Consider the following 14333-nt stretch of genomic DNA (forward strand, 5'->3'; position numbering starts at 1 on the left):
GTGGTTTAGGATCCACTTTGGAGTACATATTAAAAGTTGCTGATTGGACTTCAGATTCAACGTTTAAATAGCTTTAATGTACATCGGTTGCTAATGTTCTATCAGTGGTGGTGAATCAGCTTTGAACACGCATAATCTGAGCCTCTAGTCCTGACAAAGAATACAAAAGTTTCTAGCTTTCCTGATAAGAATATTCAGTCCTATTAAGGACATGGAGGAGAGGATTATCCAACCCGATTTCAGATACAGTTTGAAGCATTATATATATATTGCTATGCTTTTTCATTATGTGGATTATGCATTTGGTGTCACTATTTCTATATCTTGTGTGGCTTTGTTCTGCAATATAACGTAGTTGTTTAGCTTCCCCTACTTTTCAAAAATATGATTTGAAGATAGTATTATATGTGTTATTTATCTTGTAAGCACAGACCAAAAGCAAGAGTGTTTTTCAGTTCATGGTACAGGAGTCACCGAGGAGGGACATGGCGTTTTACGATGTCAAGACGGTTTGAAGTTTGGCGGTTGGACTTATAATAATTGGACATTACTGAGGGATTATCTGCCTCGCAAAAAAAGAGACAACATAATGGTGTCTCCCAGTTTTGAGGACTTGTAAGGACAGTTATCAGTGAATGTCAACGATCTCACACCCCATTTCCTAGCAATCCTTGCAGTCAAAATCGACAATGTCGCTCCACTCCAAAGCAAAAGGAAAAGACCCACCCCCTCAGCACCTTGGTTCAATAAAGCTCTCTATGACGAAAGGAAAAACCTTCGAATCTTGGAGAAACATTGAAGACAATCTCCATCCACCTCCAATCTCTCTCTTTTACGTTCAGCAAGATCCAAATACTACAAGCACATCTTCCATGAAAAAGCATACCATTTCAGATCCCTCCTCAACTCAGCTAAAAACAGACCCATAAAACTTTTTGACCTCATCAAAAACCCAAACTGTTCTCCCCAAACCATCAAACCTGAGGATGCTTCAAAGAAAGCAACTGAATTCGCTATATTCTTTGATGTAAAGGTCAAATCACTAGTGGATCAGGTCACCCACCCCACCCACATTGAGGAGCGAAAATCCTTAGTCACTTGGCAAAACTTTGCTGCCATCTCAGAAGATGACCTCCTCAAATGCACCCTCGAAACCAAACCCTCCAACTATTCATCTGACCCCATACCTAGTGTCATCGCCATTGATTTCTATAGCAATACTCTCTCTTATTGGACCAGGCTAGTTAATATCTTCCTCAGTCAAGGATCCCTCTCAGCTGTCCTCAAAACAGGACAGGTTACCCCCTTCTAAAAAAAACTCCCCAGGTGCGAACAACCTCAATAACTTCTGCACCATCACCAATCTCCCTTTTCTTTCAAAGATCACAGAAAAATGTGTTGCAAAACAACTCTCCCAACACATTATGGACAATAATCTCCTTGGCGTGTTCCACTCTGGCTTTATTCAAAATTGCAGCACTGAAACAGCCCTGCTGCAAGTGATTGATGATGCGCTGTATATACTTGATTCGGGGGAAATCGTGCTTCTGATTCTTCTTGACCTCTCTGCAGCCTTTGATTAATCACAACACCCTCCTTAACACTCTTCAAACAGAGAATGGGCGTGGAAGGGACAGTGCTGAAATGGTTTGCCTCATTCCTCTCGGACAGATGCCAAATTATCAAGATTGCGAACAGTCTCTCGTCTTCACTGGTGGTTGGTCAAGGCGTCCCTCAAGGTTCTATCCTTGCACCCACTCTGTTTAATCTCTATCTGGAACCATTAGGGGACCTCCTAAGCAAATCTGGAATCCTCTACCATCTCTACACGGATGACACCCAAATCTACCTCAAGGTGTCTTCCTCACAAGATCTCTCACTACTCAACTCTACACTCAACTCTATTCACAACTGGAGGTTAGTTCACCAACTCATTCTCAACCCCTCCAAAACTGAATTCATCCTCCTATCTACCTCTCTCTCCCCGCCTCCTGTTCAATCCTGGATGGATTAGCTGAATCTACTCAACAGTAAACCCATCATTGTCGACTGCGCTAAATCCCTAGAACGTGAACTCGGTTTAGACCGTCGTGAGACAGGTTAGTTTTACCCTACTGATGATGTCTTGTTGCAATAGTAATCCTGTTTGACAAAAGACTCAACCTAATCTCACACATCAACTCCAATGCCAAGAACGCACGTTATCAGCTGCGCCTTCTGTGGGGCATTCGTCGGTTCTTCCTGGAGAAAGACCTAAAAATCTTGGTCCAATCGCTAGTTCTCTCTAGACTGGATTATTGTAATTCTCTTCTGACTGGCCTTCCCAAATCTCTCCTCTCACCACTCAAATCCGTCCTACATTCAGCAGCTCGCTTCATTTCAGTGTCCAAACGAAGTGACCATATCACTCCTAACCTGTCTTCTCTCCAATGGCTTCCCATAGAGGCTAGAGCTATTTACAAAACGGCTTGCATCAACCACAAAGCCTTGCACTCCCCCCCCCCCCCGCTATCTGGTGAATAACCTGAAATTGTCTGGAGGCTTGAGACCTTCTCGGAATGCTGAAAAGTTTCTGCTTGAGCCCCCCTCCTTCAAAAGGGAAAAATTGATGGCTCAATCGTTCTCAGGTAATGCTGTGAGATTCTGGAACTCGCTTCCTCCATTGCTCAGTGACACCACCTTCATCCGGATCTTCAAAGCAGACCTCAAATCTCTTCTATTCCAAAGACACTTTCAGAACTAATTCCTTCATTCTCAGACCGCGCCAGGAAGTTCGTTAGTCATTGAAAATTTGTAATATTTATTTATTTTTGTACTTTCCTTGCTTGCTGTGTTTGATATTGTGTTCCTCTTGCCTGCTGTGTTTGATTCTGTGTCCTGCTATTTTTGTACGTTCTATTTTGTAACATTTCTCTCATGTAACGTAACTGGTTCTATTGTACAGCGCGCTGACACCTTCGGGTAAAGTCTGCGCTTTATAAAAATGCATAAATAAAATAATAAATAAATAAAGGAGCTATGGAGGTTCATGGGATTTGTAGTTCCTTATGAAAGTCATGTTCTAACTCTATTGGCTTCTGTTTTTATGTCAGTGAGGAAAACGAAGCATAATCCATGCTTTCATGTCCTCAATAAAATTGAAAATTCTTTTTGAGGATGCTGACAAATGTTTTAAATTACCTTGGATATACCATGACTTCAGCCGAGAATTGATGTTTATTCAGTGCTTTAAATGAGACCAAAGATAAGTAACCCAGCAGTCTACTAGTTAAAAAAAGCAGTGTGTGCATTAAACACAGGGTTTTAAATACCATCAGAAACGAAAAAAACACATACACACTAACAGGACCAATTGAACCGGGAGACTACGGATTTTTAAAGTCAAATGTGGCTGTATTTAACTGTCTCTCCTCTAAAATCGCATTTTTTACAGTGTTTGAAAACGGAGAAAATAATATCTCACTATTTTGTTTGACTGTCTCTTGCTTTTCTGTTTTGAAATGGTGCCATGTATGAAACAGCGTCATCTTTACCTTAAGAAATCGGAAATTTCCCATCTAAAATATTGACAAGCATGAGACCCCACTCGCCAAACCGCTGCTGAATAAATATTTCGAAATGTCAGAGTGGAAAAATGAATAATATTTTCATTAAAACTGAAGATGAGCTCGGAGCTACTATCCACAGCTTGCCTTTCATTTTCTATGGCGATGTGCTACCGTCCAATACGGCTGCGCGTTTGTTGCATTTTGTCCTTCCGGGGCCGCCGTACGTCACTGTCACATCTGCAGCTCTTCGCCGGCGGAGGAAGTAGCCGGACCAGGGAGGCGGTTGTTGGATTAATCACTGCAGAAATAGGTTTGTGTCGGCCGTAGAACGAATTTGCGCTTTTGGGTCGGCGGGACAATTCAGGGGAACACAGAGGGGAGCCTTTCTTAAAGAGGAGGCGCGGTGTGCAGCACCCTCCCCAAACCAGCCTGGCGCTGCCCGGGTGTGGCCTGCATGATTCACTGGCTGCCTTCTGCTCTCTGGGCAGTACAACCGGACTAGAGTGGTGGTGCCGGGAGGACTGCTAAAGTTGTTCTCCTTGGTGATGTAGGAAGTAACATACCAGACGGGGACCATTGGAACGTGTGGCATTGTTTAGCAGGAGGGTTACGCTGACATAGGGTGTGATGATGCACTAGGGATTGGTAGAGACCGGTGTCATGATACAGCAAGAATGACTGACTTTGAGAGGGTGATGAAGGAGGCGGCACAGGAAATGGGGCAGGGGAAATGGAGTGGCGGAGATGAAATGCATCTTGAAGGGATTGAAGGTGTGTATTGTTTGGAGCAGAGTGGAAAGTTGGGAGTGTTTTTTCTCCTTAAGCCCGCCCTCAGTCCAGTGATAGCATGCAAAGCACTTAGTATCTGGGAATAACAAGCATTTGCAATGTAAATGTAAATGTATTGGCATGAAATAGGTCTCGCAATAGCTAGATTTTAAACCATTGGCATTGTAAATCACAATGCCTTTTATTTGTGTTTAAAAAATCTGCAATAATTAAAGGCACTGTCATTTACAATACCAATAGGTGAAAGTTTGTAAAATGCGAGACCTATTGGATTGCAAATGCTTGCTGTTTCTAGCCCCCCCATGCTGCACTTTCATGTTAATGGAGGCCATTTAGACGTGTCTAAAGAAAGGTTACCAGATGGTATTAAAGTGAAAGTGTGGTATGGGGCGCTTTTACCCAAAAAAGCTTTTAGGTGCGCTGAATGTTGCAGGAAAGCGTGAAGTGCCTGCAGTAGGACAAACCGTTAAAGAAAATTGTGCTTACATTGGCATACCGTATAACAACAGATGTAAAAGGACCAGTCCTCATGGTAGGTTACAAATGAAGACAAGGCGGGACTATGGAGGGATTAACAAGCCTAATAACGAATCGGAAGCCAGAATTTACGTAGGACAATTACACAAGCCAATGACAAATATGGGCCAAGAGTGAAATAATACACAGCTGGGAGGTTTTTTAGGTATTCCAGAATGACTAGGCGCACAACCTGAGTGGCCGCAAAGTAAAGGTAACAAAAAGTAGTCGGTATAGGCAATGAGGTGAACGGTAATCCCTCACAACCGCTCTGGGAAGGACCAAAAAAGATCCACACAATTAACAAAAGACAACAAAGCCCCTGCACTATACAATATCAATTAATTCTTAGTAATACTGGTATCAGTTGAAGTGGTGGAAGTAATTAAGCACATCAAAACTTTAGGTCAAACTTCGAAAATGAATAAACATAAGTTGACATATATCAGTTCAGAAACGTTCTGTTCTTGGTGTAGTATTTCTGTTTATTGTTCCTTTGCATAGGCCAACATGTGTTTCATCGCAGGGAACAGACTGCGAATCTTCAGGGCCTCACAAGTGATGGGCGGAAATACATAAGTGAGAGCACCCGGTTGGGGCGTTACATGGAATCCTGTATTCGGAATTCCAAAGCGTGTGTACTCAAACTCTGCGGGATTTGATGAATCTCGATTGTTTACAATTCGAGTGGTAACCGGGAGGAGAAAAAAGTAGTATTCAGGTTGGGCGGACAAGTTGATATCGACATGAAGGCGGGTGCACCTCGTTGGTACCGTTCTCCCTTTTTTGGTTCCCGGCGCCGTTTTTCAAAGACGGACCAAAATACAGTTGTCCTCGACCTTATTTAGACTTGGATACAAATCATGAATCAATCCTGTCTGATTTAGACAATAATGTGGGTGAACATCAAGAGCAATTGAATTTCTAGTGGTTCACAATACTCAATATCTTATTTATACATTCAATGGGAAGGAGGTGCAACAAACCAAAGGACAAAGTACACCATTCAATTTATTTAATTTCTTTACAGGTGAAACATATTATTTAATTGTAATACTTCAAAATTCTATAGACGAGAAAGGTTGTCCCAGAGGGGGAGACGTGCATGAATAAATAGTGCTCAGTGTGATTTGGTGAATAGAAAAATAAACGGAATGGTAGGGAAAAATTATTTTACATATTTAGATACAGCGCGACAGGTTGTAAATCACGGTATCCTGTTTGGAAGTTGAAAAGTAGGGAGTTTTCTTCAATGAATTGCAACATCTGGGTGAAGGCTGCTCTTTCTATAAGTTTGCCTAGGAATGGCCCATTTGCTATAGGTCTGTAATTGTCAGGGTCTCCAACCTCCAGGTTTGTTTTCTTTAATAATGGGCATATGTGTCTTTTTTTTTAAAGTTCAGGAACATTTCCTGTTGTTAAGGAGTTGTTGATTGTTTTGACTAGAATCACCGTGGTTGTTAGCAGAATGTTTTTAAAGATTTGAGGGGATACTGGTCAATGGGTAACCAATTGGCCTGTTCACTTTGACAAGATCTAGAAAATCAGCTGATGAAAGTTCTTTGAAGCTGAGGCTGTCTTAACCGTACCTTGGGTTAGCACTGTTGTGTTTTTCTTTATTTTTTCTGGGCGTTAAGTATGAATTTAGCATGTCTGCTTTTGTTGTGTAATGAGTTGCCAGTTTGTGACAAAATCCTTGGGAAGAGTGATAGGTTCCTTTGGTGCATTTGGGATCTTGAAGTTCAGTGAGAATTTAAAAAAAGAAAATTGTTGGGGCATTTAACATTCTGGATTCTGCTTGAGTAGTATGTTTTTTCACTATTTGGATTGTTGGCTTGGACAATGTGTTATGTCTCTTTAGGTGTTGTTCTGGGCTTTTGGATGATGAGAAGAGGGGCTGTGTAGGGAGTGGGTATAAAAGAGGGCTGTGTTGTGTGGTTTGGGTAGAAAAGAGTGGGGTTTTATGTCACTGGATGGGTTCAAGGGTATGTAGGAGTGCTTGTATAGCTGAATATTGTTTGGTTAGTGAAGGTTGGTTGAAGAGACCTTGTTTTCTGGGAGAGATAGGTGTGTGTTAGTTCTTTGGTACATCAACGTGTGTGCCAAAGCAACAACAACCAACCATTCCCAAAATACAAAACAAGGAAATGGCATTTTCTCCTAGCATAATGTTGTTTTTTCATTACGCTTAGTGTAGTCTTGCAACCATACCAATGAGGACGACGGTGTAACTTTCTGGTACCCACAATGGCCGGATTCCACCTCACTCGCATCCAACACCATCCCAATAGGGTTATCAGTTCTGATAGTTGCTCACATTTTACCCATCCTATTCTCTTTCTTTCTTCTTTTTACCAGATATCTCATCCAGAGAGTGGAGTGGCCAGTGCCCACTATTCTTGAACATTAATATGTTTTGGGGCTCTTCTTTTCCTTTCGGCCCCAACCTTGGTGCCTTTCCTGGTCAGCTCTTTCAATGGTGCACATTCAAATGGAATTGTTTGTCCCTGAATGTCTATCACAGGTCCCTTTCTGGGACCATGACTAGAACCTTTGTGTGAGTGGTTGATAGGGAACTCCCCTTCTCATTGTTGTGCCTATGAATATTACTTTCATTAGCCGGTGCACTGTAATGGGAAAGTGTCTCGAATCACCCACCTAAACAGCCTGCAGCACATTTGGTGGCATTGTGGCGTGTGTTTGTGTATGTTCTAAGTTAGGTGTAGGCAAACTGCTCAGTTTTCACTTGCTATTCACCTTTTGTGTATCACCTTTTTGATGGTTCATCCTTTTTTGTGTGTTTGTTTTCGGCCATCAGTGAGCGCTTTTTGTATGTTGGACATTGAAATAATGAAATACAGCTGAAACTCTGTTCTCTGTCAGGAGGGTCCATTTATCTGTCTTGATCTCTTTTGGTAGGGTACAAGTGGCAAATAGTTTCTCAAGCTTAGGTGCCACACAGTCAGATGATGCAGAATCAAGCACTTGTGTTACAGCATACGTGGCATTTGCATCATGCACCAGCAGGAGGGTTTAACATCAGGTACCATCAAGTAGAGTGCAGGAATCCGCATTTAAAATGTTTTGTGTCTCTGCACATTTCTCCTGGGTTATTATCCTAGCTACTTGGCATTATGATGAAATTTCCATATCCACGCTAGCCGGCCTGTGGTCTCTTTTTGTTGGTCTTCCACAAAGTGCCTTCATATATTCTGTTTCATGGCTCAAATTGACACTTGTAGAAAGCCATCTGGTGTTGCCTCTTATATGTTCCAGGGACATGGCTGTGGAACGTGCATCTTCTGTGGTTTGATGTGCAAGTTCATTCATTTTCCCAGCTTTTCTGCATCCAAACACTGTCAAGGTGCCAGAGTATCTTGAAATGTAGTCCCAAGGATTGTTGTTGGAAGGTTGTTGTTTCTTTGGTGGTTTTGAACAGCAGAGTTGTAGACTTGAAGTAGTACTTCTCTGTCCACAGTGATGGGTCTCCGATACAATAGTAATTGTAATTTGTATTTATATTGTACTTACCGTCCCCGATGGGGCGTTAGAGCAGTTTACAGCGAGTAGCCCGCTACTCCAGAACCCAAGATTCACCTTAAATCAGTAGTAGAGTAGTAATATGTGCTTTCGTTTTCCTTGTGGATTAGCTGTAGCTAATATCTTGTGAGCCGTGATAACTCTGAAGTCTTTTCCCTAGCGATAGAGGTGAAAATGTTGATATCAACATTTGATGACCAGTGCTGCTTTTTCAAGTTGGCAGAGTATCTGTCCTCCGTGTCAGTCAGAGGAGCTATCTAGCACTTGCTTTAGATGCAGTTATGTTCCCAGCAATCAAGGGCTGGCATCAACTACAACTTTGGTATCTTTTATAGGATCAAAGTACTTAATTATGGCATAGGGCCGCAAATTATTCTTTATGGCCTGGAAGGCCTTCACAAATCTATCATTACAAGTCTACTCTGTCTTGCCTTTTGTGAGCTCTCTCAGGGACTCTCAGAGTTTGAGATTAATCTCCCACAGTTCATGGCCATGTCAAGGAAGCTACAGACCAAAGTGATGTGCGGTGGCAGTCCAGCTGATTCAATGTCTATCGTCTTCAAAATTGCTCTTGCTCCCATATCAGAACATATATATCTAAAACATTCAATGAGATCTTTTAGGTACTCACATTTCTGTATGTCAACTCACACTCAAATATCCTAAGTATCACTGCCCATAGCCTTGCGTGATGCACTTGAATAGATGTGGTATAGATCAAGATGCTGTTGCTTATATTCACACACTTTTCAGCCCTACTGACACCTCTCAGATTGTGTTTTGTAACAACTGTGCTGCCAAGGATAACCCCAAACTCAGTTTCTTGCATTGTTTCAAACCCATGTAGGTGGAGAATGTTGTGCTCTAGGGATTTGCCTCTTCGAGTGGCAGTTGGTGTGTGTGGTGCACTCCAGCATTGAGGTTTAATTGGGAGAACTACTGAGCCTGTCTCAAGTGAGCTGTTGAGCATAAGGTTGCATTACCGCTTGCTTGGGAAGGTGTAATGCACATCTTTACAGCCCATGATTTCCTCACTTGTTGGCGACCATCATGGGTGGCGCCCAGTTGTAGGCTGGCTAGGTTTTCAAACACACTGTCATTTTATTTTATTGATTAGTAAATTTAATAGACAGCACCGTCCCAAGCCACTAGGGTAACTGAGTGCTTTATATACAACCAGGAAAGAATACATATGACATACTGACAAGCTAGTTCCAGCAACCATTTTAGGGGATTTTACTGAATTAATTTTGCACATGTATTACTTCCTAGACACTCAGTAGGATCGTTACTTTAACCTCGTCAACTTGTCACAAGACTTCAACACCTTTCCTTGTCACTGTTCTGTTTTTAAGGCTTCTATAAATGTGATATATAATGTACAATATTAGCTTTTTGAAGCTGCAAACCCAAATTGTATGTCAGTCTTGTTTCTGCAAGAGCTGCAAAACCTTCCCTAATTTCACCAGTTATTTCACACCACTTCAAGCAGATCTGTGTTATTTCATCCAAGTACATTTAGGAGAAATCTTGTTTTTCTGAAAATGAATAATTGAAAACTATGTCAAAGAAAAATTCGGATTTTGTTATACCTTACAATGTATTGGGCCTGCCATTAAAAAGTATTTGCTACTTTAAAATAATTCATTAAATAGTATACATTTTCCATATACAAATTACTCTTATTTTCCATTAATGATGTACATTTTTCTAAAGTTTTTATAGAGAAACCTTACTCTGACCGCAGTCCTTCCTTTTACCCTTACTCAAATTTTGGGCCAGATATGCTATGCTTTTTATTTGTCGCAAACTCTCTGGTTCGTAAATCAGAGGATTTGCAAACATTAAATGATTTTTTTTAAATTTACTAAAAATATTTTACGTTCAGAAAACGTTTTTGGTTTCTCAAGGGCACTTGTTTTGGCATCCCTTCCAAAACTAAATCAGTACCCTGTGTGACAGTGGTTTACAACCATAATTCCAGTCTCATACCAGTGATAAGTTACAGACTCCCAAGTTGAAGTAGAAACTCATTTGCAAAAGGCAAGTAGTTCTTCTGAATTGTTATTTTGCGAACCCACCTGTTAGTATTTAGGTCGGTTTGCAAAATAATTTAGTGTTTACCAGAAGTCGATAGGCAAATCCAGACCGCATTCTCAATATGTATGGCTATATGTTTCTTCTCATTTGTCTGACACTAACCTAGCTCTGATTCTGTCTATCTCTGATACAAAGTTTTGCAAGCCTCTTTTTTAAATATGTTTATTAACCGTTCAATATATTGTTACATCACTTAGGCATTTCTTAATGAGGAAGCATAAATCAGTTTAGCATGTGCATTACAGGTGTGATCATTAACAGCAATTATTCTGAAGATTTCAATCGCCACATAACTGAGCCGTTAGCATTAAAGGGAGAAACCAACATTTATATCAATTAGCATTTCCTCGTAACATATCACTGCATGTGGCGTCTTCTATCTCACCAGAGTACCCGGTTTATCATGGTGTTCGGGCGCAATCTGTAGCTCGCTACCCACTGTGCACCCCTCGGTTCCATACTCAGTGTCACGGTTTAATGTTTTCCTAACGGGAGACCTCTTTGGGTGGGCCAGTCTCTTCGTTCGATGTGGTGATGCTGCGATCTGAGAGTGCATCATGTCAGTTGTTTTACGTCAGCGGAGTAGTGTGGTATGCGTTGCCGTGCGTTATGTTCCTATTAGTGTGCCCGCGAATCTTGAAACTACAGCGCTGTCAACTGGGGGGCAACAGTCTGTAAAACCAACCTCCGAACAAAGGGAGGAAGTAAATAATATCAGGGAGGGGGCAAAAACTAACACAAATGAAAGGGAGCACTGCGTTACGACTCTGGTCATCAGAGTCCCGTAGTCAGGTACCGTGTCTATGCGTGCCGTGGATGTTTCGCAATCGTGGACTGGAGTGCGTGGCTTGGTGGGTGAGTGGTGGGGTGTGGCTGTTGTGGGGGAGTCGTATTTCTGCATCGGCTAGGTGCAAGAGCGATCATTCCCGTGGGGAGGGGGGGAGGGGGTGGGGGGAGGAGGGCAGGGCCAGGCAATGTCCTTGCGTCTTGTGATGTCCTTGCGTCTTGTGTGTACTTCTTGCTATATGTTTTCTGCGTGTCTCTGCCCATCTGCGTCTCTCTAATTCCCAGGTGGGTCGCCTCTCTATATTTCTACCGTGTGTACGTGTCAGGGCAATTCCCATGTCTATGTTATTCCCTGTTCTTGGCATGCTCTGCCGAAGGCCTGGAGGAGGTCGTCCCAGATCTGCGCGATCGGTATGGCTCGCAGTCCCACTGTCTCCTCCCTGCGGAGTATCGCGCCTTCTGCTATTGCCCAATAGGTGAACGAGGCGCGCCAATGTTTCGTTTGTGGAGGATTCGCGTCCTTCCAATGTCGTGTTATGAGTCTTTTGGCGGCTACCAATCCCAGAACCTGGCATGAGCTTTATTCTGTTTCGACCTCTTGAACAGCCCCAGCAAACAAGTCTCCCATGCATGTCGTAGCTCTGCCCCTACACCTTTCGTTAGAAGTGTTGTCACGTCCTGCCAATACGTCTGCAGCCTGGGGCATGCCCACAGCATGTGCAGAAGATCAGCATTCAGCAACGAACAGCGCGGGCAGCCGGATGTATCCAGCGCAAAGTAACAGTTAATTTTGTCAGGGGACAGGTAAGCTCTATGCATGATGTAGAATTGTATGATTTTGAATCTCGAGTTGCGTGGTCCTTCCAGGATCCGCTCCCATTCCTTGTCTGTCCAATCCCTCCCTCTGTCAACTGCCCATTTGTCCCTCAGTGGCTGAAGCGTGCATGCCGTGTGTGACTGTAGTGCCTGCGCCAGCCAATGTATCATGTGCGACCCATTTCCCATGATATGGAGGTACTGCATCAGTAGGTGCGTTTGTGGTTCCTCAGTCATGTCTCCCCATTGCTTCGTGCATTCCCGAATCATGGAGGCGTGCAGTAGGAACTGCCCCGCCGGTAAGTCGGTATCCGCAACCAGGCTCTCAAACGGGATCAGGGCGCCATCTTTGTATAGATCCGTCATCGTTTCTATCCCAGCTAGCTCCCATCTCTCCAGCATGGTCGCAGTGATCACGCCCCCGTCTCTGGGCATACCCTGCAACGGGAGCGCAGGGGCGTAGGGTGCGGCCGCCCACGTGAGTCCCTAGGCATGTTTGTAGCATTTGAGTGCCACCGCCAGATGTAGCTGTGTTCCGCGGGTTGGTTTAGCTAGGGGATGGAACAGCGCAAGCGCACGGAGGTGGGTCAGGGCCGGTGTCTCCGAGGCCGTATCAGCCAGGTTCCTCTCCGCGAGCCAGCCCACCACCCACTGCAGTTGCGCCGCAAGATAGTAGAGCTCCTGGTTAGGAACCGCCAATCCTCCCATGGTCACTGGGGCGTATAGCTTTTTCAGCGCCACTCTGGGTCTCCCTGTGTTCCAAATGAGCGCCCGGATCATGGTTTCTAGTTCTCTGAAGATCCGATTGGGAACATACACCGGCATGTTAGAGTAATAGTAAAGTAGCCTCGGGAGTGCTATCATCTTCGTCAGGGTGACTCGGGCTGGGACATTCAGTGGGAGCGTGCTCCAGAGAGCCATTTGGGCTCGTGGAGAGGAGATGGCCCTGACCAGGTTGCCTTCCAGCACATCCGCTGGGGACCGGTAGATGTGGATGCCCAGGTATTTGAAGGTGCCTGCGTGCCAGGTCAGTGTCATGCCACCCAGTTGCACCTCACACTCCTGCATGTCGGGGTGAAAGGGGTAGACCCCGGATTTCCCCCAATTAACTTTCAGTCCTGAATCGTGAACTCTCGCAGGGTGTCTCTGAGTTCTTGCGGTATCTGCGTGAGGTCCCTGACATAGAGGAGCAGGTCATCAGCATACAGCAAGACCGCGTGCGTGCTATCTATCAGTGGGATACCCCAATCCGTGCCCTGTCTCCTCAGCAGTACCGCCAGCGGTTCCATCGCTAAGGAGAAGAGCAGCGGCGACAAGGGGCAACCCTGCCTCGTGCCCCTTTTTACTGGTATGGTAGCGGACAGGAGGCCTCCAATCCGGACCCGTACACTGGGCGTCTGATAGAAAAGGCTGACCATATCTATGAACGCCTCTCCTAGTTCATTCTTCTGCATTACTGCTCGGAGGTACGGCCATTCCACTGAATCAAATGCCTTTTCCAAATCTAGTACAAGACACCCCGATCGTGGCCAGGGCGCCCTCGCGTATTCCTGTACCCTGAATAGCCGGCGGATGTTTTGCGACGTGCTGCGTGTGGGTACAAAGCCGTTCTGGTCCGCGTGGACTAGTGTGGGCGTGTATGGGGCTAGCCTCCGGGCTAATGTGGATGCTAATATTTTGTAGTCGGTGTTCAGAAGGGCGAGTGGCCGGTATGAACCCAACTATGTCCTGTCCCTTCCGGGCTTTAAGAGGGAGACCAAGGTGGCTTCATTTAGGGTGGGTGGTAATGAGGAGTCTTCCAGTGCCGCCTCGTACATTTTGATCAATTCCGGATCAGGAGATCCGGATATGCCTAGTAAAACTCCGCAGGGAGTCCATCGGGGCCCGGGGATTTTCCATTGGACAGCGCCGCAATGACTACCCGGAGTTCCTCAGACGTGATAGGTGCCGCCAATTCATCACGTTGAGCGTCTCTAAGAGTCGGTAGTGGTATCGGTGACAGGTACTCTTCGGTGTTCGGAGCGGGGGTTGGTAAGCAAGAATGGTACAGTTTGTCATAGTGACCAGTGAACACTCGATGTATCTCCTTCTGAGTGTGTAGGAGTACCCCCTCATCTCCCAGTATTTCCGTTACTGGTTTTGTCTTTTCCTCTCTGCTAATTAACCAGGTCAGCAACTTGCCGGGTTTATCTCCCCTATCATGGGTGCGCGCCGAATGGGCTGCATAGTTCAGGCAAC

At 44.4% G+C, this 14333-nt stretch overlaps 1 protein-coding gene across 4 annotated transcripts in view; it reads left to right on the forward strand.

The window, feature by feature from the left end:
- The first annotated feature begins 3730 nt into the window (after nt 1-3730).
- The window catches only part of DYNC1I2 (dynein cytoplasmic 1 intermediate chain 2), a 476044-nt gene continuing 465441 nt past the window's right edge, over nt 3731-14333 (forward strand). For all 4 annotated transcript variants that reach the window (XM_086956121.1, XM_086956122.1, XM_086956123.1 and 1 more), the window contains exon 1: nt 3731-3858. The gene's annotated coding sequence lies outside the window, so the exon portion shown is untranslated. The remainder of the gene's footprint in view (nt 3859-14333) is intronic.

This window comes from Lissotriton vulgaris, chromosome 2_1, assembly GCF_964263255.1.
Source record: "Lissotriton vulgaris chromosome 2_1, aLisVul1.2, whole genome shotgun sequence".
In the NCBI taxonomy this organism is placed as follows: Eukaryota; Metazoa; Chordata; class Amphibia; order Caudata; family Salamandridae; genus Lissotriton; species Lissotriton vulgaris.